Source organism: Cyanistes caeruleus, chromosome 3, assembly GCF_971803275.1.
Source record: "Cyanistes caeruleus chromosome 3, bCyaCae1.hap1.1, whole genome shotgun sequence".
Taxonomy (NCBI): domain Eukaryota; kingdom Metazoa; phylum Chordata; class Aves; order Passeriformes; family Paridae; genus Cyanistes; species Cyanistes caeruleus.
Window position 1 is genome coordinate 104,241,609 of NC_141703.1, and position 25,718 is coordinate 104,267,326.

Below are 25,718 nucleotides of genomic sequence, written 5' to 3' on the forward strand. Positions count from 1 at the left end.
TGATGGTCAGTAACTGCTGGGCCCTGTGGGGATAGTGAAGGGGCAGGGAGTGGTGGAAAGTGGCATTCTTGGCATGAAGATTGAAGGAAAGATAAAATGTCATCAGTAGCCCTGCTAGCTTTGCTTTGAAGAGAGCAACCAGAGAGTGTTTAACTCTGCAGGTCTGTAGGAATTTAAAGGCAGAGTGCCCTATGCAGTGCCTTGCATGGGAATCACTTAATTTCAATTTGTGCCTAGAATTAAGTAGGCCATTTCAGTGCTCACTCTGGAGAATTATTTTGAATCTTTCTGTACCTCAGCATCAGTTCTGGAATCCATCCAGTGAGGGCTAAGAAATACTATTTTTTAAAAAAGAAAATTGTTTGGTTATACTTCTTGGGCAACATTTTATTAAAGTGAGGAACTTCTCATTAACACTTGGTTCAGGGAAAGTGGTCTTCAAAGAATTATCTCATGTATTAGATGAAAGTGTTTGGTGATTTGCAATTTCAGAACAGTTTTTCATTCACAGTTTAAAAATTGCTAGCAAATGCACAATTAATTACATAACAATTTAAATTTGACAGCTCATTTCTGGATCAGAAAAAATAAATCACAGCTTTCTCATCTTGCTAAATGATCTTTCAGAGCTTTGTGACTATGCTTCATAGTTGTAGGGTCATATCATTAAAAATACATGGGGAAGAATGTGGTTCCCATTATTCTAATATGTAGTAGAAAATGCAGATTATTTCTTAACTATTTAAACCTATCACTGTGAAAATGAATATTTTCAATTTTCTCAGTCTGTGCTAAAAGGAAGGGATAATAGCATGTGATAAGTTGTTGTTGTTGTTACTGATTTCTAGCAAATAATACAGAAATGGTTCAACCATAAAAGCAAAACCTTATCAAGAAGAACTGAAGTTTTATCTTGCTGAAAAGAAATACTGTGTTGCATAGTAAGAGACCAAAGTGTGCCATGCCCTTTATGATCTTTCTGAAATCTGTTTCTTTCAAAAACTCTGGCATTGATCATTACCAGTAATAAAACCTCTGATATTTCTCTATTATAGAGAAGTAGCCCAGGGCAATTCTTTCTCATGTATATTGTAAAATTGCAGATAGAGATGCATGTGTACGTGCTAACCACTTTTCTGCTGGCTTGATTTGCTGCAAGATTTTATTATTTATTAATTTGAAATGTATGAATAATCCCATTTACATGAGAGACCTGTTCATGAAGTACACTTTGAAAATTTGTCTTCAGTGGTAAGACTCATAAATCACATGCTATAAAACTTTTAGATGTTTTGCTTTAGGCTAGTAGAAAGCTCCCAAGGGAACTTTGAGAAACACAGGGCTTCAGGTTTCACAATGTTTATACTTAGCACTGCCCACTTGAGTCTAAAGCTTCAAGTGTCCTGCTTAAAGTAATTTAACATTTTTTTTTCCTTAAAATCTCAGTTGAAGCAGAAAAGGTAAGATGTTGACCAGTATATAGGAAGTGGTCAGGCATTCTCACAATAGCTGAGGTTGTAAAGGTCATCTGTGCCAACCTCCCTGCTCAAAACAGGCTCAGATAGCAGAGGCAGCCCAGGAACACGTGCAGACACCTCTGCAATACAAATATTTGGGAGATGTAGAGTTACTATTGCTCTCTAGACTCTCTCTAGTCTTAAAAATATGAGGGGAGAGCATTTGCAATTCTAAATGTAATTTTGCATATTAATTTGTGTGTGTGTGACAGGCAAACTGATTGTTTCTCTGGGCCGTCCATCAAGGGGAGAATGAGCTTAGCAAATATGTTCATTCTTGTACAAATCAGGAGGCAGATGCTGTGTTTGAAGTGCCACTGTACACAGCATGGGCTCATACGTGTCTGTTAAGGAAAATAAACACAAGTGTGACAGGCTTCCTTGTGAAACTGCTAACTTCATCTGGCAGGTCACTGTCATTATCTCTGACTTGAAAAGCAGTGGAAGCTTTAGAATCCCCTGCTCCTCCAAATCTTTGTCTTTATGGGCCCTGTGTGTGTGGAGTAAGGTATTTGTTGTGATAAATCCTTTGTTTGAGCTTCCAGTGTGCTTAGACATTGTGAATTCACAGCACACACAGCCTGCCCCTGTTCAGCTAAACAGGTGTTGTTAGGTGTTCCAGCTCTGTTCAAACCTCTGAAACCATGAATATTTTGCCAAGTTGGCCCCCTATCTGATGGTCAGAAAAAGCTTTGCAACCACGAGTTAAAAATATTAATTTGTATGCAAAAGGTGTCTTCTCTATTTATTGCATATGACTTTGTGTTGTTACTGCTTTTAATAGTATAAGCATTAAATCTGCCTTCAATAGTCACAAATACTTGTGTGCATTTAATGCACCTATTTCTTCTACAACAAATTGCTTTATCATTTTTTCTCCTTTGTTTTTCGTGCTGTCTTTTTACATGAGAAATTCAGCTTTCTTTCACCCAAACCCTCCTCAAGAGCTAAACTTGACTGTTTTCAAGCTGAAAATGAGTGACATTCAGGGTAAATGTGATGAAGGTTGTCATGCACACAGGCCATGTGTAAGTGAGCCACCTGCAAGATTTAACTTTGTAAGGCGTCAAATAAGATGGACAGCTACAATTGTATTAATAGAGCCTAAATATGTAAAAATTTCTATGATTCTGATAAGAATATAATTAAATAGCAAAGCATTTGACCACTTTTGGGCCCTCTGTTGTGCACTCTTCACATCAGCTCTGAGGGAAAGCAGTGATTTATTTTGTTTACCACAGCTGGCTCCTAAATATTACCATTTTTGAATCCTGTCTAATAGAGTCCTTTGTCCTTTACAAGCCCAGCCACTGAAAAAGCCTGTGACTTTCTGATAACAGATTGCATGTGTTTGAATAATTTTTCCTCTTAAAAAGAAGAAATTCTGCATATTCCTCAGTGTTTTCTAGATCAGCTACATGGAACACTTTTAGAATCAGCATAAAATTATTAGCTTCTAGCACACCACTACAAGAGAATCCGTATTTCAAAGTGTGTGGAACTTGCAGTGTGGGATTTTTTGCTAAGGCTGGATACAGATAATCTAAATACATTAATCCTGTGAAAATGTTACTAAGCAGCTCTTAGAAGAGGTGGTTCCTGCTGAGGTGGTGCTGGGAAGTAATGCATTCTAATTAAATTCCACAGAAAAATCCAGAAAGCATTTCAGTGAGGTTGCTCTACAATCTTGCTGAAGACAGCAGTCTCCTCTCACTGTGAAAGAGGAAAACAAATGGTTCTAATTCTCCTTGTTTTCACAGTAATAACTGTCATAGGTTAAAATAGATATTTCCATTAGAGCACTTGTATTAGGTTAGCTTTGCTTGTTGAGAGGTAGTAATGACTTTTCTCCAAGGATGATGAGGCAAAGAACGAAACGCATATTAATATCAAAGGAAGCTCCAAGTACTTTGTAAGTAAATCAAGACATAAATTAGTCAGATTTGCAGTAGAAATACTTATAAAGGATGGTGATGGGTATTTTAAAACTTTTTTCTCATCATCTTAGAAGTTTGCTTGTGGAAGTACACAGGTTTTACATCCATGTGGATGGAGGCAACCAGTGTGTTGTGCTAACATCACATCATTATACATCATTTCTCCGTTCTGTACGAGAAACTGGTTGGGGGTTTTCCTTCTCTAGAGGGCAACAGGAATTCTGTGAGTATGGTAATATGGTTTGCCTTAAGAGTAATATTTGCATTATAAACTGAAAAAAGTAGTGGCATAAATTCCCATGAGGAATCATTGATGCCCTATCCCTGGAAGTGTTCAGGGCCATGCTGGATGGGGCTCTGAGCATCCTGGTCTAGTGAAAGGTGTCCCTGTCTTGGGGGTGGGAACTGGATGATCTTTAAGACCCCTTTAAACCCAAACCATTCTATGGCACTATTTTGAGGTTGGCTACAAACCCCTTCTTCAGGACAACTTTTCCTTATATCATGCTGAGAAATCCCACATATAATAAAACACTATTCATTTTATTGCATTGTGCACATGTATAATTGGTATTGATAGCTCCAGGAGGAATTTAATTATTTAAATAATTTTAATATAAACATTTCTATGTGTCTGTCTTCTTGCATTAATGTGCAATCTGTAGGAAGCTGTGGACAGGATTTGCATGGTATTTCAGTAGAAGGGTAAGAAAGTATGCCTGCTGCTTAAGGAAGTTAGAGTCCTAGAAATGATCTTGTTTCTGGGAAGGTACCAAATGCTGTGTCCTGTTTCTTGATTGCACATTATTAGCAGGGCCTGGAGCAATGCCATCACCTAAGTTGCTGTTTTAGCAGCTTGACCAAGTTGTGAATAAGGCACAGCATTTGTTTCTCCCCAGAAACCCCTCAAATGCCCTCAAACCACAGAAGTCTTGAAAGCAGTGACTCCTGGCCTTGGGTGTTTAGCACACTCTCCTGGAGCAGAAGCACCATGCTGTGGTACCTGACTGGGATGTCATTGTTGCTTCCTGTACCTGGCATCTCCAGCCTTTGCATGGGGCTCCCCTCCTCTCTTCCCCGTGCAGGTTTCATGCTTATTTTGGGGGAAGAGATGCAAAACTACTGGGGATCTTGTGCTCAAGAACAGCAGCAACCATCTGTCAGCAATCTGAAGCTTCTCTCTGTGAGAAGACCTGTCTTGTTAAGGACTTTTGGATTAGGTTCTTTTTCCCTTTGAACTGAAGATTGACAAGAGGGAGGCTATTTTCTCTTGTTTGGTCTCAGTTGTTTTTTCTTATCAGCATTACAAGGTACAAGGAGCTATGTGCACTATGATAGAAAGGTGCAAAATGGCTAACAAAGATCCTCTTCAAGGTCTTTTATATGTCCATTTACACAATTAACAGATGCCAACTAAATTATTTTTCTTACTGACCCAATGACCCAACACCTGTGTGCTGCACTGTGGCATTTTTTACCCAATCACTTACTACTACCCAAAAACCCCTAGGAGAAGAACATGAAGAAGAAAGGACAAGAGAAAACACCCTAAATCCTCCATCTTGTCTCCTGTTCTCTAAATTACTTTTTCACCCAGTGATTTAAGAAACTTTCTAATCTACATACTTACACTTTTCCTATCTAACTTTAACATTTGCTTTCATGTATCACCATGAAGACATGCTCATGAATTTCATATTATATGAAATTCAGTGTTTCTTTGAATCCTAGAAGTAAGTATTAGAAAAAAGGGCATACACTCTGTATCTCAGGCTCCAACAGAGACCAAGGCTGTGTGTCAGTGTGACCAGCTTCCCACCAGGACATCTCCCTGTGCATGGGCTTTCCCTTGGGGGAGCACAGGGATGCTGGCACTCTAGGGCATCCCTTGGCACCGCTGCTCCCCTGGCCACCCTGGAGCTTCCCAAGTGCTCTTGCTCATGTGCACATCTTGAAAATGTGTCTTGATGTTTAATTCATAACGAGAAGCCTGTGATTAGGGCAAAGTAGCTGCCTCAGGTTTGGAGCAGGAGGATCTGCTGTATCAATTTATATCCTTAAGTTAGGCAAGGACTCGCCATCCAGCGCTTTGGCAGGGGACCAGCTAAGCATTACTGTCGCATTTGATTCTTTATTAGGCACTGTAAATGGGTATTGGAGTTCAGAGAAAATAAGATCTAGCATAAATACTGGCTTAATTTGTGTATGTTGACTGGGTTTACACCAGGCTTTGGTTTGTTTACTTTCAATTAGGGCTGGTATGGAAAAAGATTTATGTGATAATCCATACCAAAGGGCCAGTTACTAATGAAGACATTGGTAATTCTATGAGTAATTAAATTTCATCTGAGCTAATTACTGAGGTATTCTGATTCAGAAGCCTCTAGCCACAAATATTGAAAATCCATTTATTTAACTCAGCTTTTACTTAGCTTGTTGCACTAGCTGATAATACACAGTTGTTTCTAAGTAATTTCCCTTGCACATCCCCTCTTGCTGTGGATGTGTGTCCATAGATACTTTCTGTTTGAAATATGTGGAAAATGGTCTTCTATACATCCAAGTTCACAATAAAACAATCCAGTGGAGTTTCTTATTGAGTAGAATAGAATCCATATATTGCATATCGTGTGTTATTTTCCCAGTTATTCTCTCTGCACATATTAAATCCTGATGTGTCATGCTATGTAAAGTTTTAGTATCTATAATGTGCTCTTATGTGACTGGAGCTGATAGCAGACACTAATGGAAAAGGATTCGACTCTTTTATGATCAATTCAGAATCTGGCTGCAGTGAACCTAATGAAAAATATTAAATATCTAGGGACTTGACTGTACTTGCATTTGAGCCTAACTTATAGAGAGTTTATTGTATTACTTGATGAAAAAATGAACAGGTTTTTTTTAATGTATTTTTTTTGCAAAGAAAGGCTTGATAAGTCTTGTGAGCAAAATGCACAACTTAGTTTGTGTCCCTGCAAAGATAAAGAGGTTTACAATTTTTTTCCCTATAAATACTATGCACAGTGTTACACAGTAAATTTTAAGCAAGGTCTGTTTTTTCTTTAAATGAATAATGGTATTTGTAGGTAGAAAGTTTCTTGAAAATCTTTTCCTAGGGAGGTGTTACATAAGTATTATTTCAGAAACTAGAAAGTTTTTGAAAAAGGCTGAAGTAATTTCTAGCAGTACTGATTCTTAATTTTCATCAGCAGTGCAAGTGGAGGCCCTGAAAGCTCTGCTAGAAACTATTGTGCTGGATATAAACTTCCAAAGATTTGTAGGGCATTTGTCTCCCCCAGTGGCCTGTGATACCTCTTGGGGTTTGCTCTTTTGGTGGCTGTGCAGTGAGGCATCCTCTGGCCTTTTTTGTAATGTGGGGGGACCTCTTTTCCCCATCAAGGATCTGTATCCAGCTTTAATGCCAAACAAAATTGCTTTGTGTGAGATATGGTCTTGTATTTGGCATCAGAGCTGTGGGAAGTGTGTGTGAGAAGTTGCTTTGTTGGAAAGGTAGGCTTGGGCTTGAGTTCTGAAAATTGCTAACAAGACTAATTTTTCAAGTTAGAAAGAAATGCTACTCAACTTATTTGTTATGCTGCTTTCCAAAAATAATTCAAAAATTGAAACTTCAACTTTCAGACTTCTCTGTAACACATTTTACCCATTTATTCACCTTTCAGAACCTTTAGAAATCCAATCAGGTTAAGAGCATTTTAATGCACTTCTAATATGTGCATTACCTAGAATTTTAGATTAAAGTGGAAAATGGGTATTTATGACTGTAGTGAGTGATGTTCAAGGGCTGCTTTAGGAATGATAAAACTTGTTCCATTTAGTGTGTGTTGTGATCGAAGTACTTTGCAATTTAAAAACACAACCTCTGAAGATCACCTTGGGTACTGGGAAGTCTATATGCTGTCTGCTTTGACCTGCTCTGGAGACAGTTGGAGTCAAACCAAATTGTATTATTAATAGTAAACATGAGGAGCATAGCTTGGTACCTCTCAGTGGGTGGCTGGTGCACAATGGTCACATGGTGAACGTGGCTCTTGGACCCCTGCACTGCCCAGTTGTTGTTGGTTTTATAGGTGGCAGGTGCTCAGAGTGAAATGATGGGTAAATGTTTTGAAGCCTTGAGAGAAATAGCTACATAAATCCAGCTGTGCAGACTAATTGATTGTAAAATAGTGATGCCTTGAGATGGCTGACCTAGAACAGAGACTAGACAGGTATTTATTGAAAGGCCTTAAAGGATACACCTTGGGCAGTACAAGAGCCTGGCCAGGGCTACACGCAAGATGGATCTAATAATGGTCACAAAATGGATGATTGGTCATGAAGTCTCACATTTTTATAAGTTATGGTCCATCTGCATATCAGGGTTAACTGTCCAATTACGACTTCAGTTTATCAAGTCCCATCCTTCTTCTTTTCTCTCTTCAGTCCACTGTTGTTTATGCTTTTGGACTTGAAACTTGTAGTGATTGTCCTTGGTTTCAAGCTAGAAAAGGAATTGTTTTGCCCACCTACTCTGTGAAGAGAGCTCACTAACACTTAATATGAAGCTTGAAACTACTCGCCTAGGCAGCACAGAATCTGAAAAATATGAAAGCAAAAACTTACAGCATCAATGGCTTATGCTGGTTTGAATTAGTTCTTCTGTTTCAGGCAAACACTTTTCTCCTGACACTTGGCAATTGAGGGATGAATGCAAAAGTGATCTGTAGCAGCTGAGTGCTCAGCTGTTGCTTCCACCTAATGGAGGAAGGTGGAGCTTCTGCTTCCTTTGCAGAAAGAGGGAAAAGAAAAGATCAGCAGTCAGTGCAGTTCACAGCAAGTGGTCCAGACAACTTGGAAAATGAAAACTGATTATAAGCAAGCAAAGGTGATGAATTATTTGGTGTCTTCATTTACTGAATTAGATATGGTCCTCAGCAGGTGAATGTGGAGTTGTAATAAGGCAGGGAGGGAGGTTCTATTACCTGGCAAGTGTTTGTTGCACTGTGGGTTACTGGATGAATATACCTGTCTGGAAGTTAGCTCTTCTCTTTGTGTTCTGCTGTGTTTCTGGTGGGAAAAGTAACACTGAACACATCTTTATTTTGCCTTAGGTTTTGTCATAATTGTATATGTTCAAGTGCTTGGAAAGTACAAAAATGTAATGAAAATGGTCCTTTGCAAAGGGGTAAGAACTGGAGGGGAAACTGAAAAAATATGTTTTCATGACAAAACCTTTTTCTGTAAGTTTATTATTTTATTTGAGCTTGATAATTTTTTGATTTATAGTTATGAAACTGAAGTGATTGATTAGGTCATCTTTATTTTCAAGACCTACTTTTATAAAAGAGAGGAATAAGGGATAATCACTTTAATTGAAAGATCCTAACGATTCTGTCAGGTATGGAAATATCCCATGAAATTGAGTCTTTTTGTTGACTTCACTCAGTTAATAGTCACTTAGAGTCACTGTAAAATTATTACAGTATGAAAATGGGGCTACTTTTGTGGCCTTGATTTGAAAGAATTTTGATAGATTGAAACGGTGACTTCTCTTGCATTTAATGTACATGATTTAGCATATTAGGACTTAGGATTTATCATCATAAAATGAATTCAAATTACAGGCTTAGAGATGAAATACAGCAGCCTGCTTTGTGGCTGACCCATGTCAGTGGCACTAAGGCACATACCCTGTGGTAGGGTCAGTATTCCTGAGGCATGGCTCTTTCTTGCAGGGAAATTATTTTATATGTGTATATATATATATTTAATTCAAGTCCATTTACTGGATTGATTTTTCATACAGGAAAATAATATGTGAATTATACATATCAAAACTTTGTAGTATTTATTTTGAGACACTAGGAGTAGGAGGAATATTAGAGTTTATCTATCTTTGTCAAGCTCTATATATCCTATATGTGCAATACTTGCTTTGGTTTAAGGTAGAGATAAAGTTGTCATGCATTAACTGTAGGGAAAAGACCATTCTTCAGTGCTTCTAAGCTTGTCTTCTACATGATGTTTGTAATATCTTCACAGCAGCCTAGTGACTGTCAGACTTATTTTTTCCTTTCCCCTCTTAATGTAGAGACCTTTGAAGAAGTCTCAGCTTTTATTCAAGGCAGTCAAATTGGGCTTGACAGAGCTCTGTAGTGTTAGGTTGCATTTGGGTAATACTCTCACAGCACCATTTTTTTTCCTAAGAAGTTTGCAGCATTCCACAAAAGCCAGAGGGGAAAAGCTTTTTTTTTTCCTACTTCATTACTGAGTGCTTTGCTCAGATTTCACTGCTGGATTGGAAACTAGCAGTAGAATAGACTCAATGGTAGAAAATATGTCTCGCACAGCCACTGTTAAATCTGAAATACCAGCAAAACAACATTGTACTTCTGAATGGTAAAGTTGGTTCTATAGGCTGTTATTTTTAGTGTTATCCCTAAGGAGGTCAGTGCCTTTCCAGTGGGTAATGCAAATATATAAATAACTGCATTGGGCAGGAATAAGGTAATACACCTTTAAATAGCTGCAATGGTTTTCATACACCTGGGTGACAGCTGGTGAGCTACTAGCAATATTTGAACAGAATGGTCTTATCAGCATTGGCAAAATATTCCAGAAACCTCCATTTTAGCATCCAAAGTTTATTTGAAAACTGAACTACTTGTATTTTGGCTTTTCGAAATGCAGAGAGAAGGGAAAATTTAATTGAATGAAAAGCCTTTTGCTTGAATTAGTATTCATAAAAACTAGAAGAGAGCTAGTAAGTGTGAGTAGTAATAAGTTTTTTTTCAGACAAAACTCTAAAGAATGCAGCAGCATGGACTAATACATAAGAAGTGATCTTTTTATTTCCCATCTCTTTTCATCCTATCCTATTCTATCAAGTATGTACTCTGAGTTTTTAATAAATAGGTTTTTACTAAAATAGTAAAAACTAAGTTTTTACCAAAATAGGTTTGAAGGTTCAAAGTACACATTTTATGTATCTTGAAGAAAATTAATTGTAATTAATATGTACTCTTATGTCTTTAAATATATAATTAATACATACTTTTATCTCTTTTAATAAGTTAATAATTAATATATACTTTTATTTCTTTTATGCTTTAGTTTCAGGCCATATTGATACTCAATTGCTAAATTATATTTCAATAGTAGTTTGCTTGGAGGCTTCTTCAGATCAAAATTTCTCCTCCTCCATGAGCTAGTACTGCCTGGAGACTTCAAATATTGTGGTGTTATTTACTTGGAAAATAACCTTACCTAGCTATTAATACAGAAATCAGAATGCCTATTATTTATGTAGGTGGAGGATATTACTACTATTCAGGGGCAAAAATAACCACAAAAATAAGTCCATTTTGAGATGACAGGAAAGACATTCCTAAAATCAGTGTTTTAGTGAATCATGGAACGAATTTGGGTCTTGCTGTCCCTTCTGCTGGAATGATTGTGGGCAGTAAGGGATCTTATGGTCTCAACCTCCATGGTTTAAAACACACTATTTAGCTGAACTGAAGCTGGCTCAGCAAAGAGTGGGGCTGGCTGAGAGAATTTACCCCATCAGTCATTTCTGCCAAGCCTTTCCTTTCCTTGTACATCCAGTTTGTGGAAATGCTCGGTCGCCGCCACTCACAGCTCAGAAAAGGCAGAATATCTCAGGATTCAGCTGCAATTAACCTTTGAGAGCTGTCTATGTAATTCCTGCTCATGTCTTTCAAAAAGAAGCCTTTATACATCTCATTAATTTGAATCAGTAGATTCTATTCAAAATTATAAGAAAGTATTTGAATGCATAGCTCCAAAGAATCTGTTGAGCAGTTGTATTTTGCATGTGTTTTGCAACCAGCCTGCAATTTTCCTCTGTAAAAGTCACATAAATTTAGAGCCCTATGAACACACAAGTCAATATGCATTAGTTGGATGGTGGGAGGATAATGTTAGTTAAGGCATTCATAGAATCTTTGCTTTTTTTGTTCTGCTTTTCAAGATTCTGGTGTTTGGTTTTCATCAGCAGTCCCCAAAGGTTAGCTGTTTAAAGACAAATCTGTAAAAAGTAAATACATCCTCTGATACATGGCATTTATACAGTAAGGCTTAGGTACTTACACTGCTTGCAATGCTGTAATACCAGAATCCGCCACAGATATTAAAGGCTTCATCCCATAATGTGGCAGAGTACAGTGCAACCCATTTTAGAGTGAAGAACTGGGAAATTGAAGTGATATTAGTACACTTTTTAGGGACCTGTCTTCCCTACTGTTGTAGATAGATGCTGTTGGCAGTGCTAAGCCCAAAACTGAGCCCTCTTGCAAGTTCCCTTGGATAGTCTGGTTTTCTTTTTGAGTCCCTCTCATTATCTTAAGAGTCATCTTAGAAACGATTTTCTTTTACATTTAATTGCAATAAATGTTCTCTTACTGTAGAATATGTTGTTTTGTGCTGTTAATTTGTTTAGTCTCTTAAATACAGAACTTATGCTATTGAAAATTCTGTTTGTGTGTAATTTATGTACTGTTACTTTGCCTCTGTTTGACCTCCAGCTTACACAGGACAAAGGAAAGCTTTGTTGTTGCACAAATATTTAGGTATACATTGAGAATACTTTCAAAGAAGTTACAGTATTTTTTCTCTACATTATGAACTCCTTGCAAAATTTCTTTTTTACTCAGAACTATTTCACTTCCTGCCTTCAGATCTTCTGTAAGATCTGTTGCTTACCAGCATTTACTCAAGCTGAGGTCTAGGGGTTTCTTAGATATGTAGACAAAAGACAGAAATCATGTGAGGATTTTTTTTTAATAAACACTTGTGTGAAATGGGAAGACTCTCAATTGAAGTCATTGAAGTCAGATGTTGACCTTTGGATTTGCTGAGCTGCCAATTATCTGAATCTGTTTCTTTCCTGCCTTCCACTTGTGTGCCATCAAGAACACAAACACATCTGAAGTATGCAGTTTTGCTTGCATGAGAGATGTAATGTTGGCAGGAATATAATGATTTTTCTACCCACAGTGCATATTCTGTAGTTATTAATGTATTTTGTTCTAGCTACAAATTCAAACATGCAAAGTGCAGTTTGCTATACCAGCACTCTTTAAACAACAGGTTTCTATGAAATATTATCTTGACACCTTTTAGAACAGACACAAACAATTTGATTGAACTATATTCCTTACATTGTTTGTAGAAAATATGCAATTAAAAGCAAAAACTGAAAAAATTGTTTTCTATTTAAAAATTGTTTGTGCTTTATACATCACATATTATGAAATAAACTTCAAATGGGAGGAATTATCTAAAGTTCTGTAGCCTGCCTTTTGCACTACATTATTTCAAATCATTTGTCCATAATTGTTACATTTTTATACAAATTTCAGTGAGTTTACAAAGCATCTGCAATGAATCATTCCCATTTGAGTTTCAGATGGCATCCAAGCTTGGTAACAGAAGGTACAAGGGATTAATATTTCGCTGCAAAACAACAGTTTGAGCAGGTGGTACTTGATGCTATTACACACATAGGTCACTTGGGAGAGTGCTTAATCACTGAACTGAATATTAATTAGGGCAGCTTTCTCAGCCAGTTTTTGTTTTTTTTTTTTAAAAGGAATACTTCTCAAGGAGGAGGGGAAAAACGGCCAAACCCACCAAAATCTGGAGTTAGGAAAGTTAAGGTGCTCGCTGTAAAAACTTGCTATATAAATTGAGGTTCAGATTTTTTCAGGGGGGCTAATTTTGTGATAAAACAAGTCTCTGTGAACTTTGAGTCCAAGGTGTGTGAACCCAATTTTTCTTCTTAATTTCTCTTATTGGAACTTTTCTCTACCTGCTTGGATTTCACACTGTCCTATTAAAGGCCTGACCAAAATTACGTGGTCACTTGAAGCTGTAGGTTTCCGTAGTTGCAAAAGAGTACTTTACAAAGTTTTGGCTTGAGATCCTGAAAAGAAATATGGGGTTAATGTATCTGAGCTGAAAAATTATTTCTTGATAAACAGCTGACTTAGTTGCATGAGTTGGAAATTGTAAAATTTGCTTTCTTTGAGTTTGTTTTCTATACTAAGTCATGTTTAAATAACTTCAGAATTATTTGGGTTTTTGTTCTAAAAGGTCTGTTTGCAAGATTCTAGAATGCTCTGAAACACAATATTAATCTGATTTGGTCATGCCTAACGCTTATGCCGTGGATGTAAGTCCCCTGAAATTCAGGAATGCACAGGAAGAGCTGAAGGGGTTCTGAGAGTGATTGCTATTGCCTCTGCAGGGCAGCAGCTGGCATTGATATGCCCTATCAGCACTCCTCTGCTGCACCATCTGAAACTCCTCCAGGAGCTTGGATTTTTCCCAGGGCTCTGTTTGGGAGCCGCTGGCTGTCACAGCTGTGTGACAATGATGAGCAGCAGGAATTTCCCCCTGCCCCAGGCAGGGGCATAGAGAAGGCACAGCTGTCTCCTCCAGTGGATTCCTGGAGGCTTTTCTATGCAAAGGGATGAGGTGTTTCTCTTGGAAAATGGGCTTTAGGCATTGAGGAAATGAAGGATGGTCAGGGGAGGGCTGGTGTGGGGCTGGGACCTCCCAGGACCTTCCCACTGCTTGCAGAACTCCAAGCCTGCTTCTCCCAGCTCCCATCAACTTTTAGCACTGACCTTTCTGTTCTTTAGCAAAAGCTCCTGGCACAGTGTCTTGTGCCTGTGCAAATTTAGGTGGTGCTTTCACCTGGGCTGGGTGTTCCATGAACCTCCCCCAGGCTCCTTTCACAAGGCCAGGTGTGCAGTGAAGGCAATGCACACCTCAGGAGATGCTGCAGCACTGTTTTTGCAACAGCACCTTCCTCCTGAGGCCTGGCCATCATCATCAAACAAGGATGAAGTACTGTGAATACTACTGCTCTGACATTTCCAGCTGCATTTGGGATAATGTCACTTTATGGTCTGTGTTTGCTCATTGAAAATTATCAGTAAAATTCAGATTTTATGTGTTGGTAAAACAGTCCAGTGAATTTGAACGTATTTCCATTGTGGAAGCTTAACTTCTTAGCTTAATTTTATATCTTTAAATGTTTGGGAGGGGAGAAATTTTTTTGTTCTTTTTTTAGTTTGGAGATCAAGTTAAATATTTTAGTAAATATTGAAACTAGTGAGATAATCGTTGACTTCATCACTCAGGTGGAAGATATTTATCTTTAGCAGTGTGTGTGAGATCTCCATACGAATACAGACTAGAAGAAACATCTAGAGAGAGGAGAGGAAAAACTGGGTTGGAAATCAATCTGGAATGGACTCTGAATTAGATCCTACATGTAAATAAACAGTGTCAGCCAGACAGCACTGTCAAACACCTGGGATAAGGAGGAAATGCAGTGGGCATTGGAGTTGGGGGAAACAGAAAACATATCTTGATTTCAAAATGGATAAATGGGAACACGTGGGTGACTGAGGTGAAGAGTGTTGGTTTTCAGAGCAGGCACCAAAGTGAGCTGCTGCTTAGGAAAATAAAACAGATATTGCTGGAGGTTAAAATGGTGGCCACAAGGTGTCTAGACTGAAGAATGCAGGGGAGGGAACTAAGAATCTCATAGAACTGGGTGGTGTAGGTCAAAAGAGTGGGATAGAGTTAGACTGGAAGGGGATCCTGAACTTTTAATAGGAAACATAGAGTTGGAAAACTGATTTAAGAAGTGGAGGGTAAAAATCAACACAGGGCTGATTGAGATTTGTGGTAGAATGCAAAGTTTATCTGGAGGAGTGGAGTTGTTTGACAAGTCTGTTGTCACAAGAGCACGTTGGCTTCCAGAGCCCACAGAAATGCTCCACATTCTTGACTCTTTTTGTCAGAAAATGTGTGAAATCGTTCTGGCCAATTCCATCCCAGAAAACCCACAGGGTAGCAACTGCTACCATTTACTCCCCCAGTCTGTTTATTGTACATGAGCTTCAAACATCTATAAATGGACAAACTGGTTGTGAGAGAAGTGGAATTTGGTTTTAATACTGAAAAAGTAAACAAGGATGTAGCAGGCAATAAAAATATTTAAAGAAAAAAAAGACAAAAAGAAGAAAAAAGAAAAGCAAGGAGTTTAAAATCTAAGTATGGTTAATGATTCTTGCAACAGAAGTTTGCTTCCAGTTGTATGCTTTACAGTAATTCTTAATTGTGTTATCCCATGCTATTTTTGTTCCAAACTATTCTTGCCTTATTCAGGTTTTTGGATGGACAGAGTTTGTTTAATGAACAGATGTTCACTATTTTGTACAACATGTGGCCTCAGGCCTCATTTCCTGCATTTTATTCAGATCCTTACCATGTAGTCAAAATGATTCCTTTCCTCAGGGGCTTTTCATGATGCTCATCACTGTAATATCTGAATAGCTTCTCTCAAAATAATTAATTTACCTTCACAACACCCTTGAGCTGTTCAAGTTTTATCTATTTTTACAAGCAAGCAATAAAGGAGGAAAGAGATTGAGATGAAATATTTCCTCTCTTTGCGGAGTGCCAAGTCTGAGATATCCAAGGCACTGTCAGGATGGTCACTTTTCAGTTTCTTTTTGGTCACACAGCATTAAATTTTGGACTTTTATTTCTAAATTGTAGTGCTTGCTTATAAGGTGTGGAAGGGATAAACTCAGCTTAAAGTAATTGCCCTTGGTGTACTATGGTTTGGGTTTATTAACACTAGTTATGTTAGTTTTGTTTAAAGAATAAAATGACCTAGATTTTCACATTTTCAAAGGGAATAAAAATGAGTGCTCCCCAGTTCAAGTAGATTAGGAATTTGTAGATATTTATATGTCAGTGTGTTTATAACAGAGCACATTGCCAATTTCTAATCTCTTGTAGGCTGCTCACTCAGGTTTTGATAAGAAGTTAAAAAATGACCTGTGGAACTTTGTAGTTTCCCTGAACTAGATAAACAATTAAGGAGTGAATACAAAACATCAGTATGAATAGAAATAAATTTTCAGTGTCATAACTAGAGCAACTTTCTAGAAGTCCTGATTATAGAGAAAAAATTGTTACAAAAATGCTTTTCATAATGACAGGAGGATTTGGCTTTTAATCCAAGGAAACAGATTATGGTGCTTGTTACAGAAAAGCTAACTGCTCAACACCCTGAATTCCAAGAGCATCTTGGAAAACTTGGTGTGCCCTGGATAAGATGGTACCTTCCTGTGTCAATCTCATTGCGTGATAAATCCAGCTTTTTGCCTTATGGTGCTGATTCATTATTGACTTATCAATAAAAATCATATTTGGAAGCCTTTAGATAAATGAAATGTGTTTACCAAAATGTTCCAAGATAAATTTAAAATGGAACCATAAACATTTATATGCAGAATCATAACATCATAACTGCTGAACCTTCAAGCTTGGTGGTCTTGCCAGTTGGAGCTAAGAGGTTACTTATTACCCTGTTATTACTTATTACCCTGTTATTGCTTGTGTACACCTAAAATTATTCCCCTCACAGGGTGCTGCTTCAGGGAAGCCCTTTGGCTACCCCCTGTGTTAGGCCTGTGAAAGTTGCTTTATATAAAAATGAAATTAAAAAATATACACTGGGCTGTGAGATTGAGTAAAGATGGTAAGCTTTATGGCTTGGGCCTTTTTTATTTTAGGAAATACTCAGTTTCAATCCTGGTTTCAAGTGTAGTTCAATGTTTTGCTCATTTTTATTGAATTACATCCAGTGGTAGTATTTGAAAATGTGTATGTCCCCTTTCTTCCCCTTGCTTCATGTTTAAATATTTCATGCTTTTTAAGCTATTGAATGGTTTGTGTGACTTGTTTTACTGACATGTCCATGGTTATAGGTAAGAGTTCAGTTCTGTAGGTCAGTGTTGCTGAAACAGATGTGCAAGCTAACATCTGGAGGGCTCAAACACACTTAGTAGAGGTTATTGGTAAAATCCTGCTCAGACAAGTGATTGCTGAAGTCTCTGTTGCTTTTTGACTATCTCATTTCGGGGCTGTGTCTAGGTGCTTAAACACTTGGACTTGTCAGCTCTGAACATTTTAATGAATGTGCCCTTTGTGGATGCCACTTTAATATCTTTGTGCCTAATAGTGTACTTGGTAGAGATATTTCTGTCTCAGACAGTGATGAGAGCATAAAGTGCCCTGATACTGGGCTGGGGATGCAGTGCACAAAGGTGAGAAATGAAAGGCTGCTTGCTACCTGGATCCCAGAGCTCTGGGACCCCAGGGGTTTGGAATGAACTGAGAAATGGGACTTTGTGCCCATGGGGAGCTACTTTTACAAGGGTGTGCTACTGGTAGGACAGTTTAGGTCCTGAGGTGATCTTCCTGCAGTTCTAAATTTCAAGGATCCACCTGCCCCACCTTGTTGATAGGGATTTGTTGGAAGAGATATAGTTTTTTATTTATTTAAATCTTTAATTAGACTACCTGGGAGAAGACAGCAGTTAGTCATTTTTTAGTGGCTTTTGTGGTACAATTTTTCCTTCAGCAGTTCAATCTCTCTCCCCATCTCCCTGCTGCCCGAGTCTGCACTGATACACTCCTCCCAGTGGCTGAATTTGGTAAATCTAGATTGTCAAGCCAAAACGTTGTGCTGAACTTTAAGCAGCCTTGAATGTTTGCTTTGGTCTGCTGTACCCCCTAGTGTAAAATCTAGGATAGTGGCAAGCCTCTGGGATACAGTGAGCAGCCAGGGGCAGACTGCTGTTCATTTGATGGTTCTCTTCTGAAAAAGAAGTGTTTGCAGCCCAAGCAGCTGCTGTCACTGCTCCAAGCTGAGCTGCTGATATGAAAGCATGAGCACCACCAGAGTTTGGCTGTTTGGGGAACTTTGCTGATCTTTGAACAGGGAAATGGCTTCTAAATTAGTGGCAGGGCTTATATGGAGAAAGGAGTGTGAAGAGAGCTTTATTCATAATGCATCCTGTGCTTGGATCTTAAGGATTTTGAAGCAGCACTGAAGGGCAGCAGAGGGAGGAAAGATGAGCAGCACCACATGGGTTGCTGGAATAGAGAAGCCCAGTTGTATGGGGAGTATAATGCTTATTTAGTAACAAAGACTCTGTGTCTGTGCCAGTTCACAGGGAATGTGAAAATAGCAGCTCACATTCTGCTTTTCCCCAAACTGAAACTGTCTTTTGAATGACTGGATTTGACAAGGTCAAGATCTCTGTCTTGTGAATTTGACTGATCTTAATGACCTGGAACAGGGCAAGCAGAAACCATTGCTGTCAGAGGAAGGTTATCCAGAACACCAGAAAGAGTTAACAGGATCTAATATTTATGAATGCAATGGTGAAAGTTGCTAACACAACACCAAAATGTGCAGCGTGCTACCTGAACCTCATCGCTAGCTCCTGCTCTGCCTTTCTAATTTGTGGGCAATTTGGTGAAATTCATTGGTGTTTTCTGTGATCATTGTGTGCACACACACGGCAAACATTTTCCCTGTCATTTAAGATGCCAAATGGACTCCACTGACATATTTGTTAATTTTTTTTTCCCAAGTGTTTAAGAAACAGTGGGTCAGAGAGACAGTAAAAAAAAATGTTAAGCTTTTTATTTCCCAGTTGTATCTGAGCTACAGAAGTTGCTGTCAGTCATCTGTGACCAATACATCTGGAATTGACACTTCCAGCTGAAACATTTGGGGGACATAAACAATGCTTGAGAGATCCTAGGAGAGAGTCTCTTTGTCTGTGCTTTTCTATTTTTTAGCATAGTGACTTCTGCATTGGATCCTCTGAATGCTGAATGTTATGAAAATTAGAAAAGACAGGTTTTTGACATTCAGAGTTACTTATAAAAACACATAATGGAAGTATGGATTTTTATAATAATTAAGAAATTAAGTATAATTTTTATTTTGCATTACGATTTCAAAGTACTTGTAACCAGGTAAATCTGCTTTCAGATGTGCTGTGCAAATAGAAATTATATAACTGTGATTTGATCATGCTGCTACAATACTAAACACTTACTGTGTGAGTTCAGGAAGTCACTTCTGCCCTTCCCATTGATGTTAGTTCGTTTTTGCAATTAGTTTGGTGCAAAGATGTCTTCACTTTACTTTTCTGATCTCTGTTCTGCAATGTTGGGGAAGACCACTGGATGGAACTATTACATTTTACTTAACAGGATGAGGCAAAACCATGATGACACTGAAATGTGTGTTCCTAAAAAAAAGAAAAAAAGCTTTTATTAAATAATAGCATTACCATTAACGTTTTATTTTTCAAAAAATGTATAAAAGCCATAACAAAAGCATATTTTGAATAGTACTTCTATGAATTTTAAATTATCAAGAGATGATATTTTCTCTTTTGTCATCTCTAGTTATTCTATTTGGAAGAATCAGAGCTGAAAAACCAACAGAACTTTAATTATACTTTTTGAAGTCACGAGGGCTTTTAAGAAAGATACTGTGTACCCTGTGCAGTAGTATTAGCCAGCAGATTATCCAGCCAGAAGTTTTTCAAGACTTAATATTGTTTGGCAGATAGCAAAAAGCTTCCACTGTGGGAGATGTTAGGCAAGAGGCTTTTAAGAAGTCATGCTTCAATTATTCTGGTTAATTAGAAAGAAAGAAAGTCTGTAATTAAGGGAGTAGTTCTTCCCTTTTTTTTCCCCCTCCAAATGAAGTTGAAAGTTAATTTGGAGCTAAGATTATGGGTTTATTTTCTCTTGCCTTTCACTTTGATTCGATGGACATGATAGCTGCTGTCATAATACTGTGGGACCTCCAGAGATGAACATTTTAGCTGATCAGCAGTTTGAATTTAAAGAACTAGTTCCTATATTTGGAAAATTTAATCATGTAATTTCAGATGTGTACCAAGATACTGTGTGATGATAGCTGCAAAAATTTACAGTAGAAAGCTACTTTTATAATTTGCTAACAAGGGAGTAGCTAAAATAAAAAATAAAGATTTCTGTGTATTGTCTTAAAACGGACCCCTCTTGAAGATGAAACTGTGATAATAGAAACATTATGGCATCATCCCCTAGGCAGTGACAGCAGGCAGACCTCATTGCAGCCCAAGCTCTGTGTACTCACATTGGAGTCCTGAAATATTCCTTTGTCTCACATGAGTGTCAGGAGGTGTTTTGGAGGAGACCACACTCATGGGTGTGCAGCTGGCCTGGAACAGGGTAACATGAAAAGACCTTTCCTCCTTTTTTGTCCTATTTGTAGTAATGGCATTGGAAAGAAAGGAACAAAGCCCCAATGCCTGTAGTGCCTTGTAAATCATGTGGTGTTCAGCTTTTATTTCAGGAGAGAAACAGTCATTAATTATACCACACCAATATGAACTTTTTTTTTTTAGTAAGTTATACTTGTTTAAGGCCAAACAGCACCGGCAAAACAGACTCAGAAAGTGCAGGAGTGCTCACATCCTTTGTGCCAGCACAGCAAGAGGACTTAAGGAGCACAAAAGGAGTTGAGATAGGTGACTGCAGTCCTGTGGAGGCTGAGCACCCTTTCAGGTGGTGCTAGGGGTGGTCAGCGTGGTGGCTCCAAGGATCTGTGTGTGAACTACTGAAATTCTGCTTCTGTTGTGAAGTTACCAAATTTGTAAAGTGATACCAAAAGTAGGCTAAATATGTAAACCCGTTATTTCTTCTGAAAGGGAAGGAAAGAGAGCCTGAGAGGAAGCCTTCTGAATTTGGAAGAAATCCAGTCATTATCAGGAAAAGACATATCTCAATTACTTCACAAAGGAAAGAAATAATTAGATAGAGCAAGCTATTTGCTTCACTGTTTTTGTCTTTTCATATTCCTAAAACCCAACAGAGAATGGCTGTTTCCCAAGATGGATTGCCTAAGCCTTTGTGTCCTTTATTATGCCTTGAGTGTGAAGTGGTAGTAGAGCTTTTTTCTCTACTCACCTTAGTAATTTTATATAATATTAATATCATTTTTTTTTAAAAGGGTAGGCTTCACAAACTAAGGAAATGTCTTTTTTTGTGAGTATTTGACAAATGTGGCTACTCAAGTTACAATTAAAACCAAAAGCATCTTATTTTTTTTCTGGTAAATTAGCCTTTTTTCATGTTTGCCACTTGCAGTCATTTAGCCCTACTCTGACTTCTGCAAAAATGCATAGCACCTTAAACATTTCACTACAAAAACTTAGTATTTCGTGGTATCTCCTGCTCAATAACTTCTGGTTGTGAAGAATTGTCTTACGTGGCTGCTGGTTTAGATGGCTTGTTCCTTTAAATGGATGTAGATTTAATAAATATAACAAAACCCAGAATACAGTTGGAATGCTAACCCTGGATGGAGCTTTCCTTTAAGGAAAGGTGAAATTAGTTCTGTTGGTATCATTATCAGCTGTAATGCCAGCATCTGCCTTTTGTTTCACAGCACCTCCCAGATGCTGGAGCTCCCAATCTGCCTGGTTTCACAGCTCCTCACCTGCCTTGCTCCTTGCAACTACCACGGTGTAATTGAGAATTTCAGGCTGCACAAGCACCAGATGATGAGATTTTTTTTCAGTTTAAGCCTAATTAACTGTTAACTTGTTAATTGGTGGAAATTCCTACATCAGAGATCAGAAGTTTGTGCTGCTAATTACCATGATCTGGATGTGAAGCTGACTATGGCAGCATTGACATGCAGCATGACACTGGCAGCATTGGCAGAGTGGGATAATTAGAAGTAGAGAGAAACAAAACCAGAGTATTTATCTAACTGATTTGATGGAATATTCAGTTTCTCATTGCTCCTCCCTGCCTCATCAATAGGAATCAAATATGAGCTGCTAGACACTGGAAGCTTGGTTGGCATCTGAGTATATGAGCAAGCTCTACCCAAAAAGGCAATCTGTGAATTGGTGTAAAAGACTGTCTTTAGAAGTGTACGTAATTTACACAGCACTTAAAAGGAGAGCCAGAGCTTACTTGTCTTGGCTTTTTGGCTGGGGAATAGTGCATTTTGGTTGGATCAGCACAGCTGCTGTGGCAGGTGACAGCTGTGGTGGTGCTCAAGGCTGATGGCCAGAGAGGCCAGAGTCCCTTCTTGGTCAGAGACATCCCTTGGGAAGAGCTGGCAGAGTATAAAAAATACACAACATAGAAGGAGGCCCAAATAGCCAGCTCTCATTAGCATGAGGTACTGCTTGGCAGGACATGGATTTGGTGGTGTTATAACCAAAATTTAATTAATTTCTACAATGAATTGTTTGTTTTGCTTTTTCATACATAGTTGAAGTGGTGTGGGTTCTTTTGGTTTTTGTGGGGTTTTTTGTTTGGTTTTTTTTAATGTGGAATTGTGTCCTACTAGCAGGATAATAATGCTGAGCCTGTTATCTCTGTATTTCTTGCCTTTCCATTTTTTTCTTTCTATTAACTATTATATATTTTTCCTTTCTTTGTGTTCTTGGGCTCTTTTACTTGCCAATGAGACTCTCCTTTGCATTGCAAAGGATGGTGGGGAGAAGTTTGTTCCTCCAGGCACCTGCTCAGGCAGTGAGCACAGTGAAATGTCTCAACAGTGCTTTGTAGGACAGGGAATGCACTGAAGTGGCCACCAAAACCTGATTTGGTAATTTTTTTTAGCAATATGAAGAACTAGACAGATGAAGTTCAAGAGTGAGATGTTGGATGGGTGTTGAATATAAAGAAAGAACACAGAAGGGAAACAAAGCATTGAAAGATGAGTTAATGGCTGCCCACTGATGAGGTGTGTTTTGGTGCTATTACTACAGTATAGGTAGGAAAGCAGGGGGGAAAAAAGGCCAAGGTGGATGTACAAGTAAGTGAAAAATACAATTGCAGATAAGAGGAGAGAAAAAAATTGTGTGATGAAAAGATTCAAGAAAAGCCTGGGAGGAATACAGAAAGAAGTTAAGGGAATATAAAAATTGATGAGAAAAGCAAAGAGATTTTAAAAAAAGATTACAGTGACTTTTAAAGGAAGATGTTGAGATGAAATGACTTCTTTTATACAGGTAGAAAAGGTGCTTTCTCTCCTGAGAAATCCTGAAGTGCCCAGCAGGGCAGGAATGGGCTTGGGGTGCCCACTGAGAATGGCCCTGCCTGCCAGGGAGTCAGGGATGGGAGCAGCCGTGTCCTGCAGGGAAAGGAGCAGCAAGCTCCCTCTCCCAGGCTCAGCTTCACCTCTCTGGTCTTCCCACTACTGCTACTGGGAAAATTCCTCCCCTCACTTTAGTTACCTGCCTCCACTCTGCTATTATTGGTATCTTGGCACAGTTTGGGTTTTTTTCTTGAGTAAGCTGGACTTACTACTTTGTCAGGAATGTGGCCAGCAGGCAGTATTTAGCCTCTCAGGAAAATGCAGTCACTACTCCTCAAATATCAGCCTGTGCAAAAGAGGATTTTCTGCTTCCTTGGTTGATAACATCATAGATTTTATCAGCTTTTTCCCAGTAAAAATATTCCTCGTAAGTACTGGAGTTCCTTGGATTTGAAAACAGATGATGGAGACCTGAGATGAGTCTTCTGTTCCTCCAAGTCTTGGCAGTTCCTGCAGTGTAAAAACCCAACAAAACCAGACCCTTCCAGCTCTTCTTAAACCCATCCTTCATTTAGCATTCAAGTATTTTCCTGCAAATCCAAGTAACTCGTTCAAATGTACCCCTCTGCCCCCAGACCAGCTGGGAATTTAAAACTCAGTAGGAAATAAGGAGGTTTTGTAAGGAAAAACCTTGTGGTGCATATCATGTTATGGTATGTTTTAAAAAGATTTCCTCATCTGAGTGAGAGAGATTTTTTCACAGAAAAACTTGGGGAGTGGTTTGAGGGGGAGAGTACCTGACTAGAGCCCATAGCTTGACCAGTGTGGCTTGTGTTGGGCAGTGAGGTTGAAGTTGCTGCTTTGAACTGAAGTATGAGTTCATACTTCAGGTGCCTGTGTGTTCTGTTCTCATAGTGATTGAAAAGACAGTTTTGGGTGACCCCAGATCACTTGTTATGCAGCAAGTATCATAATGAAAATTTACTTTGCAAGGATTCCTGCTTCTTTTAGCTGTTCCCTTCCAAAAATCTTTCAGATTTTACCTGAAAAATACTTGAAACCTGCATGCTGATCCAACAACAGCAACAGAATCATAAAATATATGGTACATGATCTGGGCTGTCAGTCATCTGTCACTTGTTCAGTTTTTCTCTTGGAGGTGGGAGGAGGATATTTTTCAGCGTGCACATTGGTGGGTTTGGCTGCACGCTTTCCACTGCATGGATGGTGTGCTTATGTATAGTAATGTGAGCTGTAACTCTCAGGCTTTGGGTCCCCAGGTAGATGAATGCCACAGTTTGATGAGCAGGGACATTTCAGTAACATCTTCCCAAGTTAAACTTGACAGGTTAGAGTCGCTCTGTGCGTGTCTTGTCACATAACACCCAGAGAGCATCAGGAGGGTCAAGTAATATCTGAAAATGAGCTAATCCCAGTGAAAATCTGTACAAGCTTTATGTCAATTTTTTGAGAGCATTTTTTTAGCTTCTCACTTTATGTGAGAATGCTGTTTTTTTATGGCTGTAGTCCTGTGCTGCTAGAATTAGTTTGTGACATTGTTAATAGGAGAAAAGACAAAAAGATTTATTCTTCTTCCCATTTGATTGTCGCCTTGTTAATATGTAGGTGCCTATGCCAACAGTATCCTAGAAGAAATGTGGGTTGTGATTTTATGGGGTCCAGGAGAGGAAAGCATAGGAATCAGTGGGATGTTGGCTGCTTCTGTTGCAGCCTGCTCCCCCTCTCTTTCTGCATGGCTCCAGCCCCTGCTGAAAAGGGTTACTGGAGCGTCATGTCTGAGATTTGGCAGAAATCAAAGCATTAAATAGAAGGCCCCAAACAGAGTTGCCAGGGTGCTGCTGACTCAGATTCAGCTTGCCTCTGGTCATTTCCCCACAGCTTGGCTTTCCACATTCTCCTTCCTCAGTGTGTGTGCAAATCCAGGATTGTCCCATCCTGGGTGCAGAATCCAGCACCTGTCTCTGGGGGAGTCATCAGCTCCTCCCAATTTAGCATTATTGGCAACCTTAGTCTCCCTTCCTGTCCTGAGTCCAGGTCATTTATGAAAATGTTAAAGAGCACAGGGCTGAGGATGGAGTGACAGGTGACAGGTCCCCAGTCTGATGTCCCCCCAGTCACCATAACCCTTTGTGCCCGACCTGTGAGCCAGTCACTCACCCAGCCCATGATGTGTTCATCCAGCTGTGGGATGGACATTTTATCCAGAAGGATGCTGGGAGAGACAGGATCAAAACTTTACTGAAATCCAGAAAGATTTCATTAGCAACCTTC

General features: G+C 38.8%; 1 protein-coding gene across 2 annotated transcripts in view; it reads left to right on the plus strand.

Moving 5' to 3' along the window:
• The window catches only part of ROBO2 (roundabout guidance receptor 2), a 1,015,778-nt gene that overhangs the window by 11,661 nt on the left and 978,399 nt on the right, over positions 1-25,718 (plus strand). The window lies entirely within an intron of this gene.